This window comes from Ursus arctos, chromosome X (genome assembly GCF_023065955.2).
Source record: "Ursus arctos isolate Adak ecotype North America chromosome X, UrsArc2.0, whole genome shotgun sequence".
Lineage (NCBI taxonomy): Eukaryota > Metazoa > Chordata > Mammalia > Carnivora > Ursidae > Ursus > Ursus arctos.
In genome coordinates, this window is record NC_079873.1 from 55,633,784 (window position 1) to 55,656,930 (window position 23,147).

Here is a 23,147-nt window from a genome sequence, read left to right on the forward strand (position 1 = left end):
TTGTTTATCCACATACTTGCCAGCATTTGGTGTTATCACTATTTTTTGTTTTCGCTATTTGCATAGGTATATAATGATAATCTTATTGTGGTTTTAACTTTCATTTCCCTATGGCTAATTATATTGAACATCTTTTTCATGTACTTCTCTGTCATCTTTACATCCTCTTTGGTTAAATGTCTTATAGGTGCACTGGGTGTTATATGCAACTAATGAATCATCTAACTTTACATCAAAAACCAGGGATGTACTGTATGGTGACTAACATAATATAATAAAAAATATTATATAAAAAAATAAGTGTCATGTCTTTTTTCATTATCTAGGAGGATTGTTTTTTTATTGTTGAATTTTGAGAATTCTTCATATAATCTAAATGTGTCCTTTGTCAAATATATGGTTTGCAGATGTTTTCTCCCAGCCTATAACCTTGTCTTTTTATCTGTTTACAGAGGTTTTCACAGAGAAAAAGTTTTTAATTTTAGTGAGATTCATTTTATCAATTTTTCCTTTTATGGATCATGCTTTTGGTGCTTTGCCTAACCCTAAGTCCCAAAGATTTTAATCATATCTTTTTTCCCTAAACTTTTTATAATTTTACTTTTACATTTAAGTCTATGATTTGTTTTGAGTTAATTTTTGTATAAGGAATGAAGATTAGGTCAAGGTTAGTATCTTTGCCTATGGATATTCATTGTTCCAGCACCACTTGTTGAAAAGACTATGCTTTCTCCATTGGAATGATTTTGAACCTTTGTCAAAAATCAGTTGAACATATTTATGTATTCCTATTTCTGGTTTCTCTATTCTGTTACATGGATCTATATGTTTACTTGTCCAACAATACCACACTGTTTTGATTACAAGAGCTATATAGGAAGCCTTAATATGTGGTAGAATAATTCATCCCACTTTTTTGTTCTTTTCCAAGGTTGTTCTAGCTATTCTAGGGCCTGCGCCTTTTCAAATAAGTTTTGGGTAAGTTTGCCTGTCTACAAAAATCCTTTCTGGGATTTTGATAGGTATTATAATAAACCTGTGAATCAATATGGGGAGAATCAACATCTTTATCATCTTCTAATCTATAAACACAGTATATCTCTCCATCTATTTTGGTATTTGATTTCTGTAAATCAGCATTTTGTAATTTTCATCTTGCACATGCTTTGTTAAGTATATATCTAAGTAATTCCATTTTCTTCAGAACAATTGTAAGTGGTATTGTGTGTTTTTTTTTTTTTAAGATTCTATTTATTTATTTGACAGAGAGAGAGAGCACAAGCAGGGGGAGCGGGAGAGGGAGCAGCAGGCTCTCTGCTGAGCAGGGAGCCAGATGCGGGGCTCAATCCCAGGACCCCGGGATCATGACCCCAGCAGAAGGCAGCCATTTAACTGACTGAGCCACCCAGGCACCCTGTGTTTTTTTATTATTTAAGTGTAGTTGACATAGAATGTTTTATTGGTTTCAGGTGTACAATATTATTGATTTGACAGCTCTGTACATTACTCAAGGCTCACCATGATAAGTGTTGTCACCATCTGTCACCATACAACGTTATTACAATATTATTGACCATATTCCCTGTGCTATACTTTTCATCTCTGCAGAGGGGAGGGGATTGCGGAGATGGGTGGAATAGGTAAAGGGAATTAAGAGGTATGAACTTCCAGTTATAAAAATAATATACCACAGGTGGTATTGTGTTTTTAATTTTGGCTTCTGCATGTTCATTGTTAGTAAATAGAATAGCAATTGAATATTTGTGTGTTGATCTTCTATACTGTGACCTTGGTGAACTCACTTATTGGTTTTAGGAGTATTCTTACTTTCATTGGGACTTTCTACATACACATAGAGATAGTTTTCTTCTATACACTTTTCTTTCACCTTCCAGTACTATGCTAAATAACAGTATTAAGAGCAGGTATCCTTGCCTTGTTTTTATCTTACTCAGTCTTTCATCTTTAAGTATGATGTTAGATGTAGGATTTCAGTAGGTATTTTTATCAAATTGAGGTAAGTCCCTTCTATTCCAAATTGCTGAGAGGGTTTTCTTTTTTCATGAGTGAGTGTTGAATTTTACCAAATACCTTTCCTGCATCAATTGATCTGATCATATGATTTTCTTCTTCAGTATGTTGATTATGGTTGATTATATTGATTGATTTTTGAACGTTGGATCAGCCTTGGATAGTTGGAATAAACCCCACTTGGTCGTGGTTTATAATTCTTTTTATATATTGTTGGATTCGATTTGTTGATATTTTGGTGAGGAGTTTTATGTCTAAGTTCATAATATTGGCAAATTTTCTTTTTTTGTATTGTCTTTTGTCTGATTTTGGTATCAAGATAATATTGGCCTCATGAAACGAGTTGGGTAGTGTTACCTGCTCTTTTGCTTTTCTGAAGGAGATTTCATAAAATTGAAATTCTTCTTTAAATGTTTGGCAGGCTTCTCAAGTGAATCCAGCTGAGCCCAGAACTTTCTTTGCTAGGAACTTTTAAATTACAAATTGAATTTTTCTGTTGTTTGTTAGACTATTCAGATTGTCTGTTTCATCTTGGTTGAGGCTTAGTAGTTTGTGATTTTTGAGGAATTGGCCTGTTTCTTCTCAGTTGTCAAATTTATGACCGTAAAGTTATTCATAGTGTTTCCTTATTATCTTTGTAGAGGCTGTAGATTTTAGTGATATACTCTGTCTCATTTTTGACATTGGTAATTTGTGTCTTTTCTCTTTTTACTTTTGTCGGTCTTGCTAGAGTTTTGTCAATTTTATTTTTTTTCAGATTCGGATTTTTGCTTCATTGATTTTCTATTTTATTTTTCTATTCTCAATTTCATTGAATTTGCTCTTTATTTCCTTTCTTTTGCTTCCCCTGCATTTATTTTCCTCTTTTTTCCCCTAGTTTCTTGAGGTAGGAATTTAGGCTGTTGATTTGAGACCTTTCCTTATTTCTAATGATAGCATTTAGTGCTATAAATTTGTTTCTCAGCACTGCTTTTGCTAAATCCAATATTTTGCTATGTTGCTTTTTAATTGTCACTCATTTCTATGTAATTTTGATTTCCTTTGATGATACTTTCACCCATGGATTATAGAGAAGTGTGTTTTATAATTTCCAGTTACTTATAAATTTTCCATTGTCTATTATTGATTTCTAGTTTCATTCCATTATGATTAGATAGTATACTATATGATTTTAATTACTTTAAATTTGTAGAAGTTTGTTTTATGGGTCAGGATATGGTTTGTCTCATGAGCACTTGAAAAAGATGTGTATTCTGCTATTAAGTGAAGAATTCTATGTACAGAAATTAGATTCTATTGGTTGTATTTTTCCAATCTTCTATATCCTTGTTAATTTTCTCTTTTGTAGTTCTATAACTTGCTGAAGGCAGGGCATGTAAGTCCTTAACTATAATACTGGGTTTTTCTATTTCTCCATTTAGTTCTATCAGTTTTTTTCATGTATTTTGAAGTTCTGTTGTTTGTTGTAGAGACATTCAGGATTGCTACATCTTCCTGGTGGATTGGTCCTTTATTATTATGTAATATCCCTGTTTGTAGTAATTTTGTTTGCTCTGAAATCTACTTTATCTGATATCAATATAGTCATTCTTGCTTTTTCAAAAAATAAAGTAATATTTGTATGGTATATCTTTGTCAACCATTTTATTTTCAACTTATGTTATTGAATCTGAAGTGAGTTTCTTGTAAAGAATGATTCATTGGGTCATGTATTTTTAGCCACTGTATAAGTCTCTGTTTTTTTATTAGTATATTTAGTATATTTGGTATATATTTAGTATATATTTAGTATATTTAGACCATTCGCCTCTAAGGTTATATATATATATAAATGTTGCCTCCTCTAAGGTGATAGATAGATAGAGTCTAAGTCTGCCATTTTAATTTTTTTAATTTTAATTTTTATTTAAATTTCAGTTAGTTAATATACAATGTTATATTAGTTTCAAGTGTACAATACAGTGATTCAGCAATTCCATACATCTTCTGGTGCTCATCACTAAAAGTGCACTCCACATGGTTGGAGCTAGACACTATAATGCTACGTGAACTAAGCCAGGAGAGAAAGTCAGCCATTCTATTATCCATTTTGTCTGTTTTCTTTGATTCTCATTCTTCTGTTTTCCTTGTCTTCTTACTTGAACACTTCTAGCTTGATTTATTTATAGTGTCTTTGAGTGCATCTCTTTATATAATTTTTGTAGTGGTTGCTCTGGGTATTACAATATGTGATTAACAGTCTACTGGTAACATTTTACCACTTCAAGTGAAGTTTAGAAACCTTATTTACATTTAGGTCTCTTTACTTTCCCCATAATTAAATATCATTGAATAAAGTGTCAGATGGTGTTATAATTTTTGTTTCAATTACCAGAAAAGATTTATGCAACTCATGAGAATAAAGATAATCTACTCTTGTTACCTATATTTCTGCTCTTTCCATTATTCTTTTCCCTTTCTAATGTTCCATATTTCCTTCTTTTATCATTTTCTTTGTGAAGGAAAGAACTTCTTTTGGAAGAAAAGAAGAAGTTCTTGTGGCCAGTCTTTTAGGGTAGATTGGCTAGCAATAAATTCTTTTAGTTTTTCTTCATATGAAAATATGTTTATTTCCCTTTCACTCCCGAAGGATAGGTAGTTTCACCAGATATAGAATTCATGGATGACAGTTGTTTTCTTTCAGAACTTGAAAAATATTGTGACACTTTCTATGGCTTCTGTGGTTTCAGAATAGAAACCCTGGGTCTTTCTTTGGATTGATTTTTTCCTATAGATAATGTGTCATTTCTTTCTTTCTGCTTTCAATATTTTTTTGGCTTTTAGTTTTCAAAGTTTTAATTACAATGTGTCCTGGCATGGATTTTTTTTCTTGAGTTTATCCTGTTTAGAGTTCACTCAGTTTCCTGGATGTGTGTCTTTTACCAAATTTTGCAAGTTTCGACCCATTATCTCTTCACATATTCTTTCAGCCCCACATCCTTTCACCTGTCTTTCTGGGACTCCAATGATATAAATTTTGGATTTTTTTATTTTTCCACGGGTATCTGAGGCCCTGTTCCATGTTTTTCCAGTCTACGTTTTCTTTGTTGTTCAGATTGGGTGAATTCTACTGTTATGCCATCAAGTTCACTGATTCTATCCCTTATCATCTCCATTATTCTATTGAGCCCTCTAGCGATCTTTTTTTCCCTCTCATTATGTGTATCAGTCCTATAGTTTCCATTTGGTTCTTTTCTTATAATTTCTATTTCTATGTTGAGGTTTTCTAGTTTTTTCGTTTGTTTTAAGAAAATTTGTAAATGATTTTTGAAGCATTTTTTTGATGGCTGCTTTAAAATCTAGTCAAATAATTCTAACCCCTGACTCAGCCCAGTGCTGGCCTCAATTGATTGTCTTTTCTCCTTCAAGTTGTTATTTTCTTGTTTCTTGGTAGGACGAGTGGTTTTTTACTGTATCATACATACATGTGTATCTATCATATTAGGAGACCCTGGGTCCTATTTAATTCTTTTATTTTAGCAGACAGCCAAATTGTTTAGGTTTAGCATGAGAGTCTTGGCCTACTTTTGTGGGTTCCAATGGTTGTTTGATTTTCATAGACTTTGTGGTATAATTTTGTTTGGTTTGGTTTATCTGGTGCTGCTGGGCTCCCACTGGTCCCTGTTGGTGATGCCTGATGGGAAAGAAGGGGTTTCCCCAGGCCTACCACTGGATGTCCCTGAGTGAAGAATGGGCACAGTGGGTTCCTCTACCAATGTCCCCTACCCTCACACTGGTCCAATGTCTCTGGGTAAGGGAGGGGAGTATTGGGTCTATGAGACAGAGAAGATTCCTGGAACTGGGATGTTTATTGTGACCTGAGTCCTATGTCTGGTTTTGTCTTCCCTCCCAGTGTCTTTGGGTAGGGGTACAGAGTTTTGGTCCTATAGAGACAAAGAGGCTTCCCAGACCAGGCTGCCTGCTATAGCTGGGTCTTTCTTGTCTGCTCTGCCTGCCAGCCTCAGTATTTCTGTGTGGGCAAGGAGAGTCTCAGGCGTGGTGCAGGAGTACCTCTCCTGGCTACTTATTTCTGGTGAGGATTGTGTAATATTGTGATTTATAAGAAATACATATTTGGTCACCCAGATGACTAAAGTATATTTCTCATATATACTAGGTCTTCATTTATGGTTCCTGGCTCACAGCTCCCCAAACCCTTGCAATTTCCTGAGTGACAAGAGCAATCATTGGGAGCATCTTTTGTAATAATATTTAGTTTCTTTTCTTCAGTTCCTGAAATTTCTTCAGAGCCATTAAGGTGAAATGGCTATCTTATTATTTATAACAAGGCCCTTTTCACCACAACTAGGTTTAAGTTAATGAGGTAACTTTTGGAAAGCACCTAAGGGTGGGAGCTGGTTGCCAGGGGAAACAACCATGATTAGAGGGTTGGAACTTTCAATCCCACCCCTTGATTTCCAGGGAGGGGAGAAGGGCTGGAGGTTGAGTCAGTTACCTATGGACAGTGATTTAATCAATCATGCCTATGTAAAGAAGCTTCCAAAAAAAAAACCCAAAAGGAGGGGTGCCTGGGTGGCTCAGTCAGTTAAGCATCTGCCTTTGGCTCAGACCATGATACCAGGGTCCTTCGGTCAGCCCTGCACTGGCTTCCTGCTCAGCAGAGAGTCTGCTTCTCCTTCTCCTCTTTCCCTCCCCCCTCTCTTGCGCTCTCTCTCTCAAATAAATGAATTTTTTAAAAACCTAAAAAAAAAAAAAAAGGAAAGGGCTCATAGGGCTTTTAGGTTGGTGAACACATAGAGACATGGGAAGAATAGCATGCTCAGAAAGGACGTGAAAACTATGCACCCTTTCCCCATACCTTGACCCATGTATCTCTTCCATCTGGCTATTTCTGAGTTATATCCTTTTATTATAAAACAGTAATCTAGTAAGTAAAATGCTTCTCCGAGTTCTGTGAACTGCTCTAGCAACTTAATCAAACCCAAGGAGAGGGTCACTAGAACCTCTGGCCTATAGCTAGTTGGTCAGAAGCACAGGTGACAACCTGAACTTACTATTGGCATCTGAAGTGAGGGAAGGATCAGTCTTGTGAGACCAAACCCTTAACCTATGGGATCTAATGCTATCTCTGGGTAGATAGTGTCAGAGTTAAGTTGAATTCTTAGACACCCTCCTGGAATTAGAGAATCGTTGGTATAAAAACAACCTCCTTTCCCACATATTGGAATTGGGTCCAGAACCCCTTTAGCTCCCTGTTGATTCTGTGTAGTGGTGATGTTTTCAGGCATACTCCTGTTTGATTCTGGGGAGGAATGAGTCTACCTGGGCTGATCTCTTACTAGGGTGGAGGATATGGAAACATGGGGTCTGGGTGGCCTTTCTCTGTTGGGTGCAGGTATGCAAGACATCCTGGTGTACTGTTCTCTAGTTCTGGTGTCCCCAAACCATTCAGTTTCTTCTTACCACCCTTCAGAGTTCTCCTTTGATTGTCTTTTGTACCATTTCCAGGTTTTATACTTGTGTTTAGCTAGCAGAAGTAGGGAAAAATACCATTCTACTCATACCAGAAGTCTTTCTCTATAATAATGTGTTCCATTCAACTTGCTTAGAATTGAGATTAAATCCACCGGCTTGCAAACATGACTTTGTTTTTTTAAATCAAGACTACATTTGCCTCTCTCCAGAATTCTGTCCCTCTCTCATTATGCGCAATTCTGTCTAGACAGCAGTTTGAAAATCTTAGCCCAAGGTCTTTCCGGTATCCTGGAATGTGATTATTCTAGGACAACTGCTTCTTAATCTCTTCTTGTGTCTCTGTTTTCATTTTTTTTCTACTAATATTTGTTGTGCCCTTTCTTGGTCTTCCAATTTTCTTAGCAGAGGATACATGGAGATAAGTAGGAATTTTTTTTTCTTTCTCTGTGTCACTTAACATTAGATTTCTTTTCATTTCTGATGGCAATTTGAAATCCCGTTTTCTTATGCTCAGAATATATCTCTTTCTAAGACTTGGTATTCTGAACATTAGCTTTTTTAGTGTTTTGCCAACTTGAGATTTGTATTTGAATCTTACCTCTACTTTTTTCTAGATGTGTGATTTGAAATTGGTTATTTAACTTCTGAGCTTTTATTTCCTCATCTATAAAGTAATACTACTACTTTATAGGATTGTTCTGAGGATTACATGAGATAATACACATTAAGCATGTAGCACCGTTCCTAACACAGAGTAAATACTCAATAAATGCTATTGCTATTGTTATACATTTTTAAAACCCAAGATTATAAAAAACTTTTGACAGCTATCTCATTTGATACTTACTGTTTTCTCCTTCTTTGCAGTTTTATAGTCAGAATTTCATTTTTGAGAGCCTTCCAGTCAGCCTATGTAAATTAAAATTCTCAGGGAAGGAGATTGCATATCCTTTAAATTGTGAAATTTCATCTAATTTAATTACAACTGGCATTCTTAAGCCAGTGCTGTGATGGTCCTCTTACGGAGTAGTAAATGCAAATATTTCACAGCTCTGTCTCTATGCAATTGATGTGTAGGTGTTAAATTAGCCTTTCTGGTTAACCATCCATAAACATTTCAAAATACATACCTCATGTGAGTACCCAGCTTGCTTCTACATGCTACAAAAATTCTTGCTTGTTAGACATTTCACATTATCATATGTCCTACCTGAATTTCTTGCTGTATTTTAAAATAAGTTTATGGTTATAGTATATTTGCATACTTCTCTGGTGAAATATAAAGTTTATCAGATAATTAATTTGAACTCTCTGAACAAGAATCATATCTAATTTTATATTTGGCACAGTGTCTACCCTATTGTAATTCAGGTGTTTACCACTAACAATTGTATCTAAAATGATGTAGCAATTGTATAAAGGTCAACAAATTGTCATTGTTATGAGTATATTCTAACTAACCTGTTTTTTCCAGTGTGTTTTTTCCCGAGTTAAAGTTGGCAATCTTTTTAATCTTGGTAAATTCTTTAGGTTTCACGTTTGATAGCTATAATTCTGGAACCTCCCAAAACTATCTTAATTAGAGGCATGTTGGAATGTGTTTGAAATTTTTCTGCTGCAGTTCAGTTACTTCGGAGCAGTATTATGTAATCTTAAGGATGTGAGTTTTCTTCAGGGATTCAACCTTTCCTGCTTTCTTCCACCTATATTTTTAGCTCCCCTCTTCTTCCCCTGGCAAGAATAGGAATCCAAATTGTTGTTAGTCTTTTGGAGATGCTTGGAACTATGGTCTTGCTAACTCTAACCTTTGAATGTTTTAGATTGTTTTTGAGGGCCAGCTCTGGTATTATCACCAAATTCTAACTTGGGTATTTAGATTCTGATATCAGAAACCTAATTGAAATGGCACAAGATCTAGTATTTTCCATCATGAAATGGTGGTATGCGGTGGCTAGGTACTATACTTTCTCAGTGATGTTTCATTGGTGAATTAATTGCTAGATGTGATTTGTTCAAATGCTTGTAGAGAGTTGTTGAGCCCTTTCGGGGGGGTGGTAAAGGATTGATTAGTAGTGGTTGGGTATGCTTTATGTTAAGTTACAGAATTATAACTTGCCAGCAAAAATATAGATTGAGCCCTTGGGCCTAAAATGAGGATGAGCCCTCTCTGTGCTTGCATGGCCCACGTCTCTTCCCTCATCTCTTCCTTTAGCCCAATCCATGACTTTGCTTTTCTTAGAGAAACATAATCTGGCTTCTTCTTTATGCAGGATCCTCTTGCTTAGACTGTTTCCACATTGTACCATGTTTCTGGAAAAATGCCCTCTCCTTTGTCTGCCAAACCCTTTCTCTGCTGTCAGCCTGCAAGAGCTAGAAATCACATCTTCTTCATTAAACTCGGTTGACCTGAGAGTCACAGAAGTGACAGCGCCCTGAGGCATAGATCATGTAAACACTTCTTCTTGTCAGTTTATGTAGATGTTCAGTGTTTTTATACTGCTGTCTTGGTATCTTTGTGGGATAGTTATCTGTGTTGTCTGGCATCTTAGATTCTTAAAATCCAAGGGACAACTCCTATCAGACTTACTGGGTATTCAGCCTCACAAGTAAGTAGGCATTTAACAGATTGCCATTTGATGGCAATGTCATTAAAGGCAAATGTTGACAAATAGCCTCTGAAAAATTAGAACTCTTGTTGTTTTTTGAGTTTTCTAATAGGTAACTGAGTTTATACGCTTAGGAAATAAAACTCAAATCATTTCAATTCTTGGCCACATAGTATTTACTATAGTGTTTTAGATTTTTTTTTCCTTATAAACTAGTCAGGTGACTCAAAGACTTGACTTTATTGCTTAGTAATCCTACTACATTGCTTAAGCATGACAATACTGCCTTTGAATTTATAAGCCATTGACTGGAGAAGTCTTAAATTTCTGTTGTTGAATTCTCCATGAATCTGCTGAACATGTGGTAGATTTCTACCTCTGGGAATGTCATTATCCATAAACTGCCTAAATAATAACTTTTAGGGCAGAGAAAGAGCCCTCCACAATCAGAACTCTGCCTGCATTTCCTCCTTTATGTTCTACCACACCCTATCACTCATCTAGTTCCAATAGTACCAAACTAACTGTAATTTCCCATGCTTACTGCCATACCTTTACTCATATAATATTATCACCTCTCAAAGTGCCTTTCTTCTCTCACTTCCACTCTTCATTCACCTGGCATATTTTGACCTACCTCAAATATCTTCTATTCTGTGATAACTTTTTGATTCCTGCACCAGAAGAAGATAGTTACTTTCATTTCTTCTTGATAGCATCTTCCATACACCTCTAGTTTTAAACACTTCAGCATTGTATTTTCACTATTTATGTTTGTAGTCTCACCCCCAATGATTTTACTGTGAGTTTCTTAAAGACAGGACTTTTTGTTTTCCCAGAGTCTTGCAGAGTTATTGACATCTACCATGTGCTTAATACATGTTGGAATGAATGAATGAATGAATGGATGAACCAAGGACAGGCATATCAATGGAATTAGAAACCATGGAAATGGGGACTTGTGCTTCTGGCTTTGAGAGACTAAATTGTGTCAGACTAACTATCCCTCAGAAAGAACTAGAAAAGCTGTATAAAATTATAAAATACTTGTTTGAAAGCATCAGAAAGCTACCAAAGCAACAAGAGGTCTAAATCCCAGAGAAGAGAGATTTATTGAGGTGGGCACAACATTCTGAGTGATATTTCCTTTCAAGGCATTTACCAATGTAAGTGGTATAGGTAGAGAGATTGAGAAGGCAATCTGAAAGTAGTAATTAAGAGACAAAAAGGCTGAGCAGAGGTTTTAGCATCTCACAGAGCTGTAGAGACAAAAATTGGAGGTCAGGGCTATCATGATAATCGGACTTGAGGGTCTAAGATGCCAGAGAAAGAAATTACAATAAATTTGGTCAAATATTTTACACAACCTTCCCCTTGTGTCATTTGCTGATTTCTAAGTGGTACAGGGCAAAGAAGTTGAGAAATTAAGCAGAAAGTGGCAGATACAAATCTGAGTAGCTAAGCAGGGCTTTCAGCAAGTTTCACAATGCTGGAGAGTCAGAACTGGAGTATAGAGCCTGCCAAAGAGGAGGGACGCTGGTAATTACTACAGGTTTTCATTTGGGATCCCCAAAGGGCTGAACTCCAAGAGAAAGGATAAACTATAAAAATGCCATCCCTCACAAAGAGTAAAACACAGCTTTGAATCAGCTCAATCTCAGGCAGGATTAAGGTGATCTGTCCTTCATCACCTGGCAGGAACAAAAGTAAATCTTCTGTGAAGGAAGATAATATCCAGAGCTCCTCCAACTTTTAATATGCAATGTCTGGCATTTAATCAAAAATTACTAGGCTTACCAGTATGAGTTTGCTAGGGCTGCCATAACTAAGTACTACAGACTGGGTGGCTTAAACAACAGAAGTTTATTGTCTCCTAGTTTTTGGATGCTAGAAGTCAGAAATCAAGATATTGGCAACGTTGACTCTTTCTGGGGACCATTAGTGAAGGATCTATTCCAGGTGTCTCTCATGGCTTGTAGATGGTCATCTTTTTCCTATGTCTCTTCACACTGTCTCCATTCTATGTCTATCTCTTTGTCCATATTTACGCCTTTTTATTAGAATACCAGTCATATTGGATTGGGGCCTACCCTAGTGACCTCACTTTAATGTAATTACTTCCGTAAAGATTCTATCTCCATATTCTGAGGTTTTCTAGGTCAGTAGAAAATATTCAGGCTGATGAATCAAGAGAAAGAAAAGACGGAAAGTACAAAAAAAACACATCAACAATTCATTGGCTTCACTTTGGTTTACTTCTTGGGAAGCCACAAAAACATCAACTCAGCCTGTATCGTGAATAATAGATTCACAGTCAGACAGAGGTGGCTTAGAATCCTAGCTCTACCTCTAACTCTTTTACTATATGATGTGGGATTAGTGATTCTCTGAGCCATAGTTTCTTCATCTGTAAAAGGAGGACAATAAAATCTACCTGACAGGATTGTTGTGAGAATTAAATGAGACAATACATGTGAAAGTGCTTTGTAAACTGCAGGACCACACATATGACAACATTTGTTCTTACTGTGCATAATATATAAAACCTTGGGAAATTTCTACTATTCTGAGCAGAAGTCTACAGATAACTTGTTTTCTAGAGTCAATATCTGCCTTAAAAACACTTTGGAATAAAAATTTATTCCGTCTGTTGTTGTGCATACTTGGTGAAAAAAGAGGGGTGTTTTCTATGCTATGCATTATTCTGTCAGGTCTTGTTTTATCATCTTTGTCAAAAGTTAAATCTTCTTCTTTAATATTGCTGAGATTTTCTGTTTTTTTTTCCTATTCCTAAAACATTTTATAGAAATATATATTGTTTGGGTGTGTTAAGGAATTTTTATTTGCATTTCATCTGTCAACTTATATTTTTGTTTTATTGCTGTTTCTAATCTCTTCGACTCTACAGTCAACTCATTCAATAAGCATTTGTTGATATACTATGTGCCAGGCATTGTGCTAAGTGCTTGTGATGAAAGATGAACAATATATCTAGTGGGGAAGTTAGATACATAAATACTTCTGATATAGTGAGATGAGTGCTATGGGGGAGGTATGTAAGCATAGAAAAGAGGTCACCTCTGCATGTGGTGCCACTGAGAAGTTGACATTTGAGTTATGTCTCTAATGATTAGTAAAAATACCTTGTTGATAAAGGGAAGATATGCATTTCAGGTAGAGGAAACAGGATGTACAGGGGCACAGGGGAATTGAAGGATTTGATGTATTCAGGGATGCATGGCTAGGGTATAGGCTGTGAGGCAAGAGGAGGAGATGGAGTGATAGATTCAGCTGGAAAATTTTGCAGGTCCTTAAAGAGAAAAAGGAGAAGGATAATAATGAAGGGTTTTAAGCAGGGGAGTTGAATAAATTTATATATCAGCAGTGGTGTGGACGATGGACTGGAGAGAGGTAAGGGGAAAGGTCAAGAGATGAGTTAGGAGGCTGGTGCAAAAGCCCAAGTGAGAAATGATGAAGGCCTGAACTAGGGCAGTGGCAGTGCAGATGGAGAGAAGAGCCCAGATTTAAGAGGTGTTATAGAGCCATACCTCTTGGTGTGGAAGTTTCTCCTCACAATGGAGTGGGTAGTTTATCTCTATTATTCTCTTTCTAGTAAACCATAGAGTACCTCATTGGATGAGGATTTATTGAAGGAATCAGAGCAAATAGAGAGCAGAGTTGAACATCTACCTAGTAAAAAGGAATCGGGCTGGGTGGAAATTTATGTGGAGGTCCCAGGATTTGGTAAAGTGAGTAACTGGATCTAAATCAGTTTGGTCAGGATATCTCCTTGGATGACTATTTCCTGGCCTCTTTTCACTCATTGAATCTTCATCACATCTTTCCTCTTTACTCTCAGTTCCTCGTTTCTCCTTTCACTGAGAAAAGATAAAGCAATCAGTTGTGAAACTCCAAAAGTTCCTACTTCCACACCTACTCACCTACTTGCATCTCTACCTATTTTCTCTGTCTTCTCTCCTGTTACTATAAACTGTATATGCTTTTATCTAAAGTCAACCCATACACTTATGCACTAGATTCCATCATCTCTTGCCTACAAAAGGACATTCTTTGAGCATTTATACCCTAGTTCTCCTCTTTCTCTCACACCCCACAGCCAATCCCTTAGCAATTCTATCAGCTCAGAATTTTAAATATATCCACACTGCTCCTCATCCTCTCCAGTTCTACCATCCAGATATAAACCACCATTATCTCTGAACTAGATTATTTCAGTACCCTCATAACTGATCTTTCTGCTTCCACCCTTGCACCCTATTTTATTCTAATCTCTACACAATAGCCATATGGTCCTTTTAAAACATACCAAATCATGTTGCTGTTCTGCTCCCATTGGCTTCTTATCTAAACAGTCCTCAATATGGCTTACATAAAGCTACCTTTTTGACCATATTTTCTACCACACCACCCCTTACTGTTAGTATCAAACATGCCACGGATGACTTGGGGTCTCTGTACTTTCTGATCCTTCTGTCTGGAATATCTTTCTCCACCTCCATAGGTAAACACCATATGGTTTTCTTCCTCACTTCTTTTGGATCTTTTTCAAATCACAAATATCTTTCCAGACCACCTTTTATAACATACAAAAATCTCCTGCACACCACCCTTGTTTAATGTCCTTTCTTTATTTTTCTTCATATCATTTATCCACTACTTTACTTTTTTTTCATTTATTTGTTTATTGTATGTTCTCCCCTTAAAATGACATAGTTCTTTTAGAGAGGGGATTTTGTTGTTTGCTCCTGTATCCACAGTACCTAGATGTATTAGGTGCTTGATAAATATTTCTCAGTGAGCAAATGAATTAATTAATGAATCAATCCTGAAGGAGAAGAGTCTTGAGGAACATTTTCAAAGCTTGAAGGGTTATGACTTGGTGAAAAAGAGGACAAAGGGCATTCCAGGCAGAGGCAGCGTCATTTACCAAGACAAGACTGTAAGAATGAGCTCTTGAGGTTTGGGAGATAGCAAGCATATTGTCTTACTACTTTGAAATGGCTGTTAAGGTGTGAATGGAAGTAGCTAGCATTATCTTCTTGTTTTTTAAATCCTATCCAGACTTCAAACCCTTAAACCATACCTCTCTGGGGCCTCATTTGATACTGTAAGTTTTACTTTCTAACTATACTGTTAGTTATTTGGAGGCAAGAACTTTAGTTAAGTCTTGTGTACTCGATAGGTGCTCAAAATGTGATGTTGGAAAGGGAACTTGCCCCATGTTGTGAGTGCTTTAGTGAAAGAAAGGGTTTATGTTTTGTGACTTTTGATCAGTGGATCATGATGAAAAATATTTATGACACTTAACATACCCACTTTATTGCTTTATGTAAGGTAGTGCTACTGAATGTGTATTAACTCCCAGATATAAATTTTCTTCTTTTAATCTGGGAAGATAGTGATATATGTCAAACTTCATCAAATTGATCATTTAAATTAGTTAAGTTTATTATTCTTTAATTCTTCTTTAAATTTTTAGAAGAATTTTCCAGTAAAACCATGCCAACCTTGTGTTTTCTTTGTTGGAAGGTTTATAACTATAAATTAAATTTCTTTAGGAGATATAGAACTGTTCAAGTTACCTATTTCTTCTTGAATGGCTTTTGTTATTTTGAATCTTTCAGAGAATTGGTCTAATCCAACTCCGTGTCAAATTTATGGGCATAGAGTTGTTCATAGTGTCCCCTTTCTGTCTTTTTAATGTCTGCAGGGTTGTCGTGTTAGTCCCACATTCATTTCTCATATTGGCAATTTGTTTCTTCCTTCTTTTTTCTCAGATTGTTTCTTCCTTCTTTTTTTTTTTCTTGGTTTGTATAGCCAGAGGTTTATCAAGTATATTCATCCTTTCAAAAAGCCAACTTTTTATTTCATCAACTTTTCACAATTAAAAAAATCATTGGGGTGCCTGGGTGGTGCAGGCAGTTAAGCATCTGACTCTTGGTTTTGGCTCAGATCGTGATCTCAGTGTCATGATATTGAGCCCTGCCCTATGGTCAGTGCAGAGTCTTCTTGAGATTCTCCCTCCCTCTCCCTCTGCCCTTCCCACTTGTTCTCTCTCTCTCAAATAAATCTTTTTTTTTTAAATCACCGATTCCTCAATGGAACAGAATTGAGAGTCCAGAATTTAATTTAATAAAATAAACCAATGCTTGTATGGTTGGTTACTATACAACAAAGGAGGCAAGAATATCCAATGGGAAAAAGTCTCTTCAATAAATGGTGCTGGGGAAACTGGACAGCAACATGCAAAGGAGAGAAAGAAAGAGAAAGAGAAAGGGAAAGGGAAAGAGAAAGAGAAAGAGAAAGAAGGAAGGAAGGAAAGAAAGAAAGAAAGAAAGAAAGAAAGAAAGAAAGAAAGAAAAGAAAAGAAAAGAAAAGAAAAGAAAAGAAAAGAAAAGAAAAGAAAAGAAAAGAAAAGAAAAGAAAAGAAAAAAGAAAAGAAAAGAAAAGAAAGAAACTCAAAATGGATTAAGGACCTAAATGTGAGGCCTGAAACTATAAAGCTCCTAGAAGAAAACAGAGGCAGTAACTTCTTTGACATCAGCCCAGCAACATTTTTCTAGACATGTATTCTCAAGCAGGGGAAACCAAAGTAAAAATAAACTATTGGGACTACACCAAAATGAAAAGGTTTTGCACAGCAAAGGAAAACATCAACAAAATGAAAAGGAAACCTATTGATGGAAAAAGACATCTGCAAATGATATATCGGATAAGGCATTCATATCCAAAGTATATAAAGAACTTATATAACTCAACACCAAAAAACCCCAAAATAATCTGATTAAAAAATGGGCAGAGGACCTGAATAGACATTTTTGTAAAGAAGACATGGAGATGGCAAACAGACACAAGAAAAGATGTTCAACATCACTGATCATCAGGGAATTGCAAATCAAAATCACAATATCACCTCACACCTGTCAAAATGGTTAGTATCAAAAAGACAAGAAATAACAAGTTTTGGCAAGGATGTGGGAAAAAAGGAACCCTCATGCACTGATGGTAGAAATGCAAATTGGTGCAGCCACTGTGAAAAACAGTATGGAGTTTCTTCAAAAAATTAAAAAATAAGATCATCATATAATCCAGTAATTCCATTACTAGGTATTTGCCCAAAGAAAATGAAAATACTTATTCAAAAAGATATGTGCACCCCTATATTTATTGTAGCATTATTTATAATAGCCAGGATATGAAAGCATCTCACGTGTCCTTGGATAGATGAATGGATAAAGATGTTGGGGAAATAAGGCCAGAGCTGTGGACACTTTTTCTGCCTGAGATGTCTCCGATTCATTCCTAAGGAACTGAGAACTTAATCTTTCAAAATGTCAAAAAGTCCATCTTATGTCCTACCTCCCAACCCAGCTCCTGCAACACAAATGCTCAGCATGCCAGGGTTTGTGGGATACAATCCATACAGTCATCTTGCCTACAACTACAGGCTGGGAGGTAACCCAGGCACCAACAGCCAGGTTGTGGCATCCTCTGTTATTATGATTCCAAAACCCCCAAAGCCACCAGGTAAATCATTGATGCCCTACATGAGGTGCAGCAGAAAGGTCTGGGACCAAGTAAAAGCTTCCAATCCTGACCTAAACTTCTGGGAGATTGGCAAGATTATTGGTAGCATGTGGCAGGATCTCACTGATGAAGAAAAACAAGAAAATTTAAATAAATATGAAGCAGAAAAGATAGAGTACAATTAATCTATGAAGGCCTATCATAACTCCCCCACATACCTTGCTTACATAAATGCAAAAAGTCATGCAGAAGCTGCTCTAGAGGAAGAAAGTCTACAGAGACAGACTTGCATGGAGAAAGGAGAACTTTACGTGAATATTCAGCCTGCTGAAGATCCAGATGATTACAGTGATAGCTTTTCAGCGAAGCATACAGGCACCACCCATTTTCAGAGAAACCACCACCTCATCATTGAAATCCTTACAGTGTGGTGCCAGATGTTCAGTCAGTTGTCACAACAGCTAGAATGCAGGTCCTCAAAGGACAGGTCCGGTCCTTAATGGTTCATCAGTAAAAACTGAAGCAGAACTTCTTCAAGTAGAGCAACAACACCAGGAAAAGAAGAGGAAATTCGTGAAAAGCACAGATTCATTTAACAATGAACTTAAAAGGTTGTGTAGTCTGAAAGTGGAAGTAGATATGGAAAAAAAAATTGCCACTGAAATTGCAAAGGCAGAGGACAAGCTCTCAAAAGACAGGAGGAAAGGGAGAAAGAGGCAGCAGAGCAAGCTGAATGCAGTCAGAGCAGCATGGTTCTGGAGGAAAAGCAAGGTGCTAGTAAGGCCAAGAAGAAAGACAACAAGAGCATCCCATTGGAGACAGAGGAGAGACACCTTGAAGAAGTGACAGAAAGCCAACAGAATGGTGAAGAAGGCATTGTCCTGAAGACAAGTAGAGCAGGCAGGAGGGGGTGGACAGTATGGCTGAGGAAGGAACCAGTGATAGTAACACTGGCTCAGAGAGCAAAAGTGCAACAGTGGAAGAACCACCAAGAGACCTCACAATGGAAGACAAGAAGAAAGAATAAATGTTGCCTCATTTTATGTGTTCTAAATAATTTTTAAATGAAAAAATATATATATACAAATTTTAGGATTGTTTGTTCAAGCTCTGTGAAAAACACTGTAGGTATTTTGATAGGAATTGCGTTAAATGTGTAGATTGCTTTGGGTTATATGGACATTTAACAATATTTGTTCTTCTAGTCAATAAGCACAGAGTATTTTTCCATTTCTTTGTGACCTCTTCAATTTCTTTCATCAGTGTCCTATAGTTTTCAGAATACAGGTCTTTCACCTCTCTGGTTAGGTTTATTCCTAGGTACTTATGGTTTTTCGTGCAATTGTAAATGGCAATGATTCCTTGATTTCTCTTTCTGCTGCTTCATTATTAGTATATAGAAATGCAACAGATTTCTGTATGTTGATTTTGTATCCTACTGCTTTACTGAATTTGTTGTTCAGTTCTAGCAGTTTTTAGTGGAGTCTTTTGGGTTTTCTACACAGAGTACCACGTCATCTACAAATACTGAGTTTTACTTCATCCTTGCTAATTTGGATGCCTTTTATTTCTTTTTGTTGTCTGATTGCTGAGGCTAGGATGTCTGGTACTATGTTAAATAACAGTGGTGAGAGTGGATATCCCTGTCTTGTTCCTGACCATAGAGGAAAAGCTCTCAGTTTTTCCCCATTTAGGATGAAACTGGACCACTTTCTTATACCATACGCAAAAATAGATTCAAAATGGATTAAAGACCTAAATGTGAGACCTGAAACCACAAAAATCCTAGGAGAGAACACAGGCAGTAACCTCTTTGACATCAGCCATAGCAACTTCTTTCTAGACATGTCACCTGAGGCAAGGGAAACAAAAGCAAAAATGAGCTATTGGGACTTCATCAAAATAAAAAGCTTCTGCACAGCAAAGGAGCAATCAACAAAACTAAAAGGCAACCTATGGAATAGATGAAGATATTGCTAATGACATATCTGATAAAGGGTTAATATCCAAAATATATAAAGAACTTACAAAACTCAACACCTAAAAAACAAATAGTCCAGTTAAAAAATGGGCAGAAGACATGAATAGAGATTTTTCCAAAGAAGACATATAGGTGGCCAACAGACACACGAAAAGATGCAGGTCATTAATTACCATCAGGGAAATACAAGTCAAAACTACAATGAGGTATCACCTCACACCAGTCAGAATGGCTAAAATTAATAACACAAGAAACAACAGGTGTTGGCAAGGATGTGGAGAAAGGGGAACCCTCTTACACTGTTGGTAGGAATGCAAACTGGTGCAGCTACTCTTGAAAACAGTATGGAGGTTCCTCAAATTTAAAAATAGAACTACCCTGTGATCCAGCAATTGCATTAGTAGGTATTTACCCAAAGGATACAAAAATATTGATTCAAAGGGATACATATACCCCAATGTTTATATCAGCATTATCAACAGTAACCGAATTATGGAAAGAACCCAAATATCCAACAACTGATGAATGGATAAAGAAGAAGTGGTATATATGTGTACATGCATACACACATACACATACAATGGAATACAATGGAACTGTACAATGGAATACACTCATTGTGTATACAATACAATACGATGGAATATTACTCGGCCATAAAAAAGAAAGAGATCTTGCCATTTGCAATGACATGGATAGAGTTAGAGAGTATTATGCTAAGCAAAATAAGTCAGAGAATGACAAATACCCTATGATTTCATTCATATGTGGAATTTAAGAATAAAACAAATGAACATAGGGGGAGTAAAAGAGAGGAAAACCAAGAGACAGACTCTTAACTACAGAGAAAAAACTGATGGTTATAAGAGGGGAGGTGGGTGGGGTTATATGATTTAAATAGGTGATGGGGATTAAGTACTGCACTTTGTGATGAGCACTGAGTGTTGTATGTAAGTATTGAAACACTGTATTCTTTTTTTTAAATATTTTTTTATTATGTTAGTCACCATACAGTACATCCCTGGTTTTTGATGTAAAGTTCGATGATTCATTAGTTGCATATAACACCCAGTGCACCATGCAATATGTGCCCTCCTTACTACCCATCACCAGCCTATCCTATTCCCCCACCCCCTCCCCTCCGAAGCCCTGTTTGTTTCTCAGAGTCCAGAGTCTCTCATGCTTCATTCCCCCTTCTGATTACCCCCCTTTCTTTATCCCTTTCTTCTCCTACTGATCTTCCTAGTTCTTATGTTCCATAAATGAGAGAAACCATAAATTGTCTTTCTCTGCTTGACTTATTTCACTTAGCATTATCTCCTCCAGTGCTGTCCATGTTGCAGCAAATGTTGAGAACTCGTTCTTTTTGATAGCTGAATAATATTCCATTGTATATATGGACCACAACTTCTTAATCCAGTCATCTGTTCCAGTCATCTGTTGAAGGGCATCTCGGCTCCTTCCACGAGTTAGCTATTGTGGACAATGCTGCTATGAACATTGGGGTGCATATGGCCCTTCTCTTTACTATGTCTGTATCTTTGGGGTAAATACCCAGTAGTGCAATGGCTGGATAATAGGGTAGCTCAATTTTTAACTTTTTAAGGGACCTCCACACTGTTTTCCAGAGTGGCTGTACCAACTTGCATTCCCACCAACAGTGTAAGAGGGATCCCCTTTCTCCACATCCTCTCCAGCGATTGTTTCTTGCCTTGTCAATTTTTGCCATTCTAACTGGCGTAAGGTGATATCTTAGTGTGGTTTTGATCTGAATTTCCCTGATGGCTAATGATTTTGAACATTTTTTCATGTGTCTGTTAGCCATTTGTATGTCTTCATTGGAAAAGTGTCTGTTCATATCTTCTGCCCATTTTATGATTTGTTTATTTCTTTCTCATGTACTGAGTTTGAGAAGTTCTTTGTAGATCTTGGATACCAGTCTTTTATCTGTAGTATCATTTGCAAATATATTCTCCCATTCCGTGGGCTGCCTCTTAGGTTTTTTTTTTGACTATTTCCTTGGCTGTGCAGAAGCTTTTTATCTTGATGAAGTCCCACAAGTTCATTTATTCTTTTGTTTCTCTTGCCTTTGAGGATGTGTCATGAAAAAGGTTGCTGTGGCTGATGTCAAAGAGGTTGCTGCCTATGTTCTCCTCTATGATTTTGATGGATTCCTGTCTCACATCAAGGTCTTTCATCCATTTAGAGTTTATCTTTGTGTATGGTGTGAGAGAGTGGTCAAGTTTCATTCTTTTGCATGTAGCTGTCCAATTTTCCCAGCACCATTTATTGAAGGGACTTTTTTCCACTGGATGTTTTTTCCTGATTTGTCACAAATTAGTTGCCCAAAGAGCCGAGGGTCCATTTCTGGGTTCTCTATTCTGTTCCATTGGTCTATGTGTCTGTTTTTGTGCCAGTGCCATTGTCTTTGTGATCACAGCTTTGTAGTACAGCTTGAAATCCGGCATTGTGATGCCCCCAGCTTTGTTTTTCCTTTTCTACAATTCCTTGGCAATTCGGGGCCTTTTCTGGTTCCACACAAATTTAAGGGCTATTTGTTCCAGTTCTTTTAAAACACTGTATTCTACACCTGAAACTAATATACTGTATGTTAACTAACTGGAATTTAAATTAAAATGTAAATAAATAAGTGTTTTTGAGTCTTAATGGTGTTATGTGGTTGGTTTATTAATATTTTTCTTTTCCATATCACACCACCAAAGGCTTTTGGAACATTTAGCATCATGAGCCGAATGGCATAGTCACCTTTTAAAGCCATTGTGAAGATGGTTCTTTCCTTTGGGTCTTATTTCTATTCCTCAACTACTGAAAGTCTCAAAATTTAAGTTAATTGAGAAAATGTCCACCTCTTTTAGATAGTTATCCTTTGATGCTGCACAATCTACTCTTACAAATGCCTTCCTACTGCTCACTGGGGTGCTTTCCAAAGCCGTAGCTATAAACCTCCCAGTTCCCATCAACAGCTTACTGAAGGTCTCTTTTCCTGTATACTTCCACAAAGAGTAGCTTCCTGAAAACATAATCATATAAAAGTATATATTTGTTCACTTACCCTTTTTTTATTTTTAATCAATGTCAGATACTAAGAGTTGTGTGAAGGAGTTGACAGCAGCTATGATTGGGTCATATTGATCCAGAAATAGTCTCCACAGTTAAGAGTAGTTACTAGCTTATGAAGTATGAATTTTTCTACAATAATCAAAACAGTCAAAACCTCAAGTCTCAGGATACCATAGATCAGAGCCTACCTTTTTTTTTTTTAAAGATTTTATTTATTTATTTGACAGAGATAGAGACAGCGAGAGAGGGAACACAAGCAGGGGGAGTGGGAGAGGAAGAAGCAGGCTCCCAGCAGAGGAGCCCGATGTGGGGCTTGATCCCAGAATGCCAGGATCACGCCCTGAGCCAAAGGCAGACGCTTAACCGCTGTCCCACCCAGGCGCCCCCAGAGCCTACCTTTTTAAAAAGATTTTATTTATTTGACA

At 36.7% G+C, this 23,147-nt stretch overlaps 1 protein-coding gene and 1 pseudogene across 5 annotated transcripts in view; both read left to right on the forward strand.

Moving 5' to 3' along the window:
* EDA (ectodysplasin A) overlaps window positions 1–23,147 on the forward strand; it is a 428,098-nt gene that overhangs the window by 89,825 nt on the left and 315,126 nt on the right. The window lies entirely within an intron of this gene.
* On the forward strand, window positions 1,272–21,500 carry LOC130543706 (SWI/SNF-related matrix-associated actin-dependent regulator of chromatin subfamily E member 1-like; annotated as a pseudogene).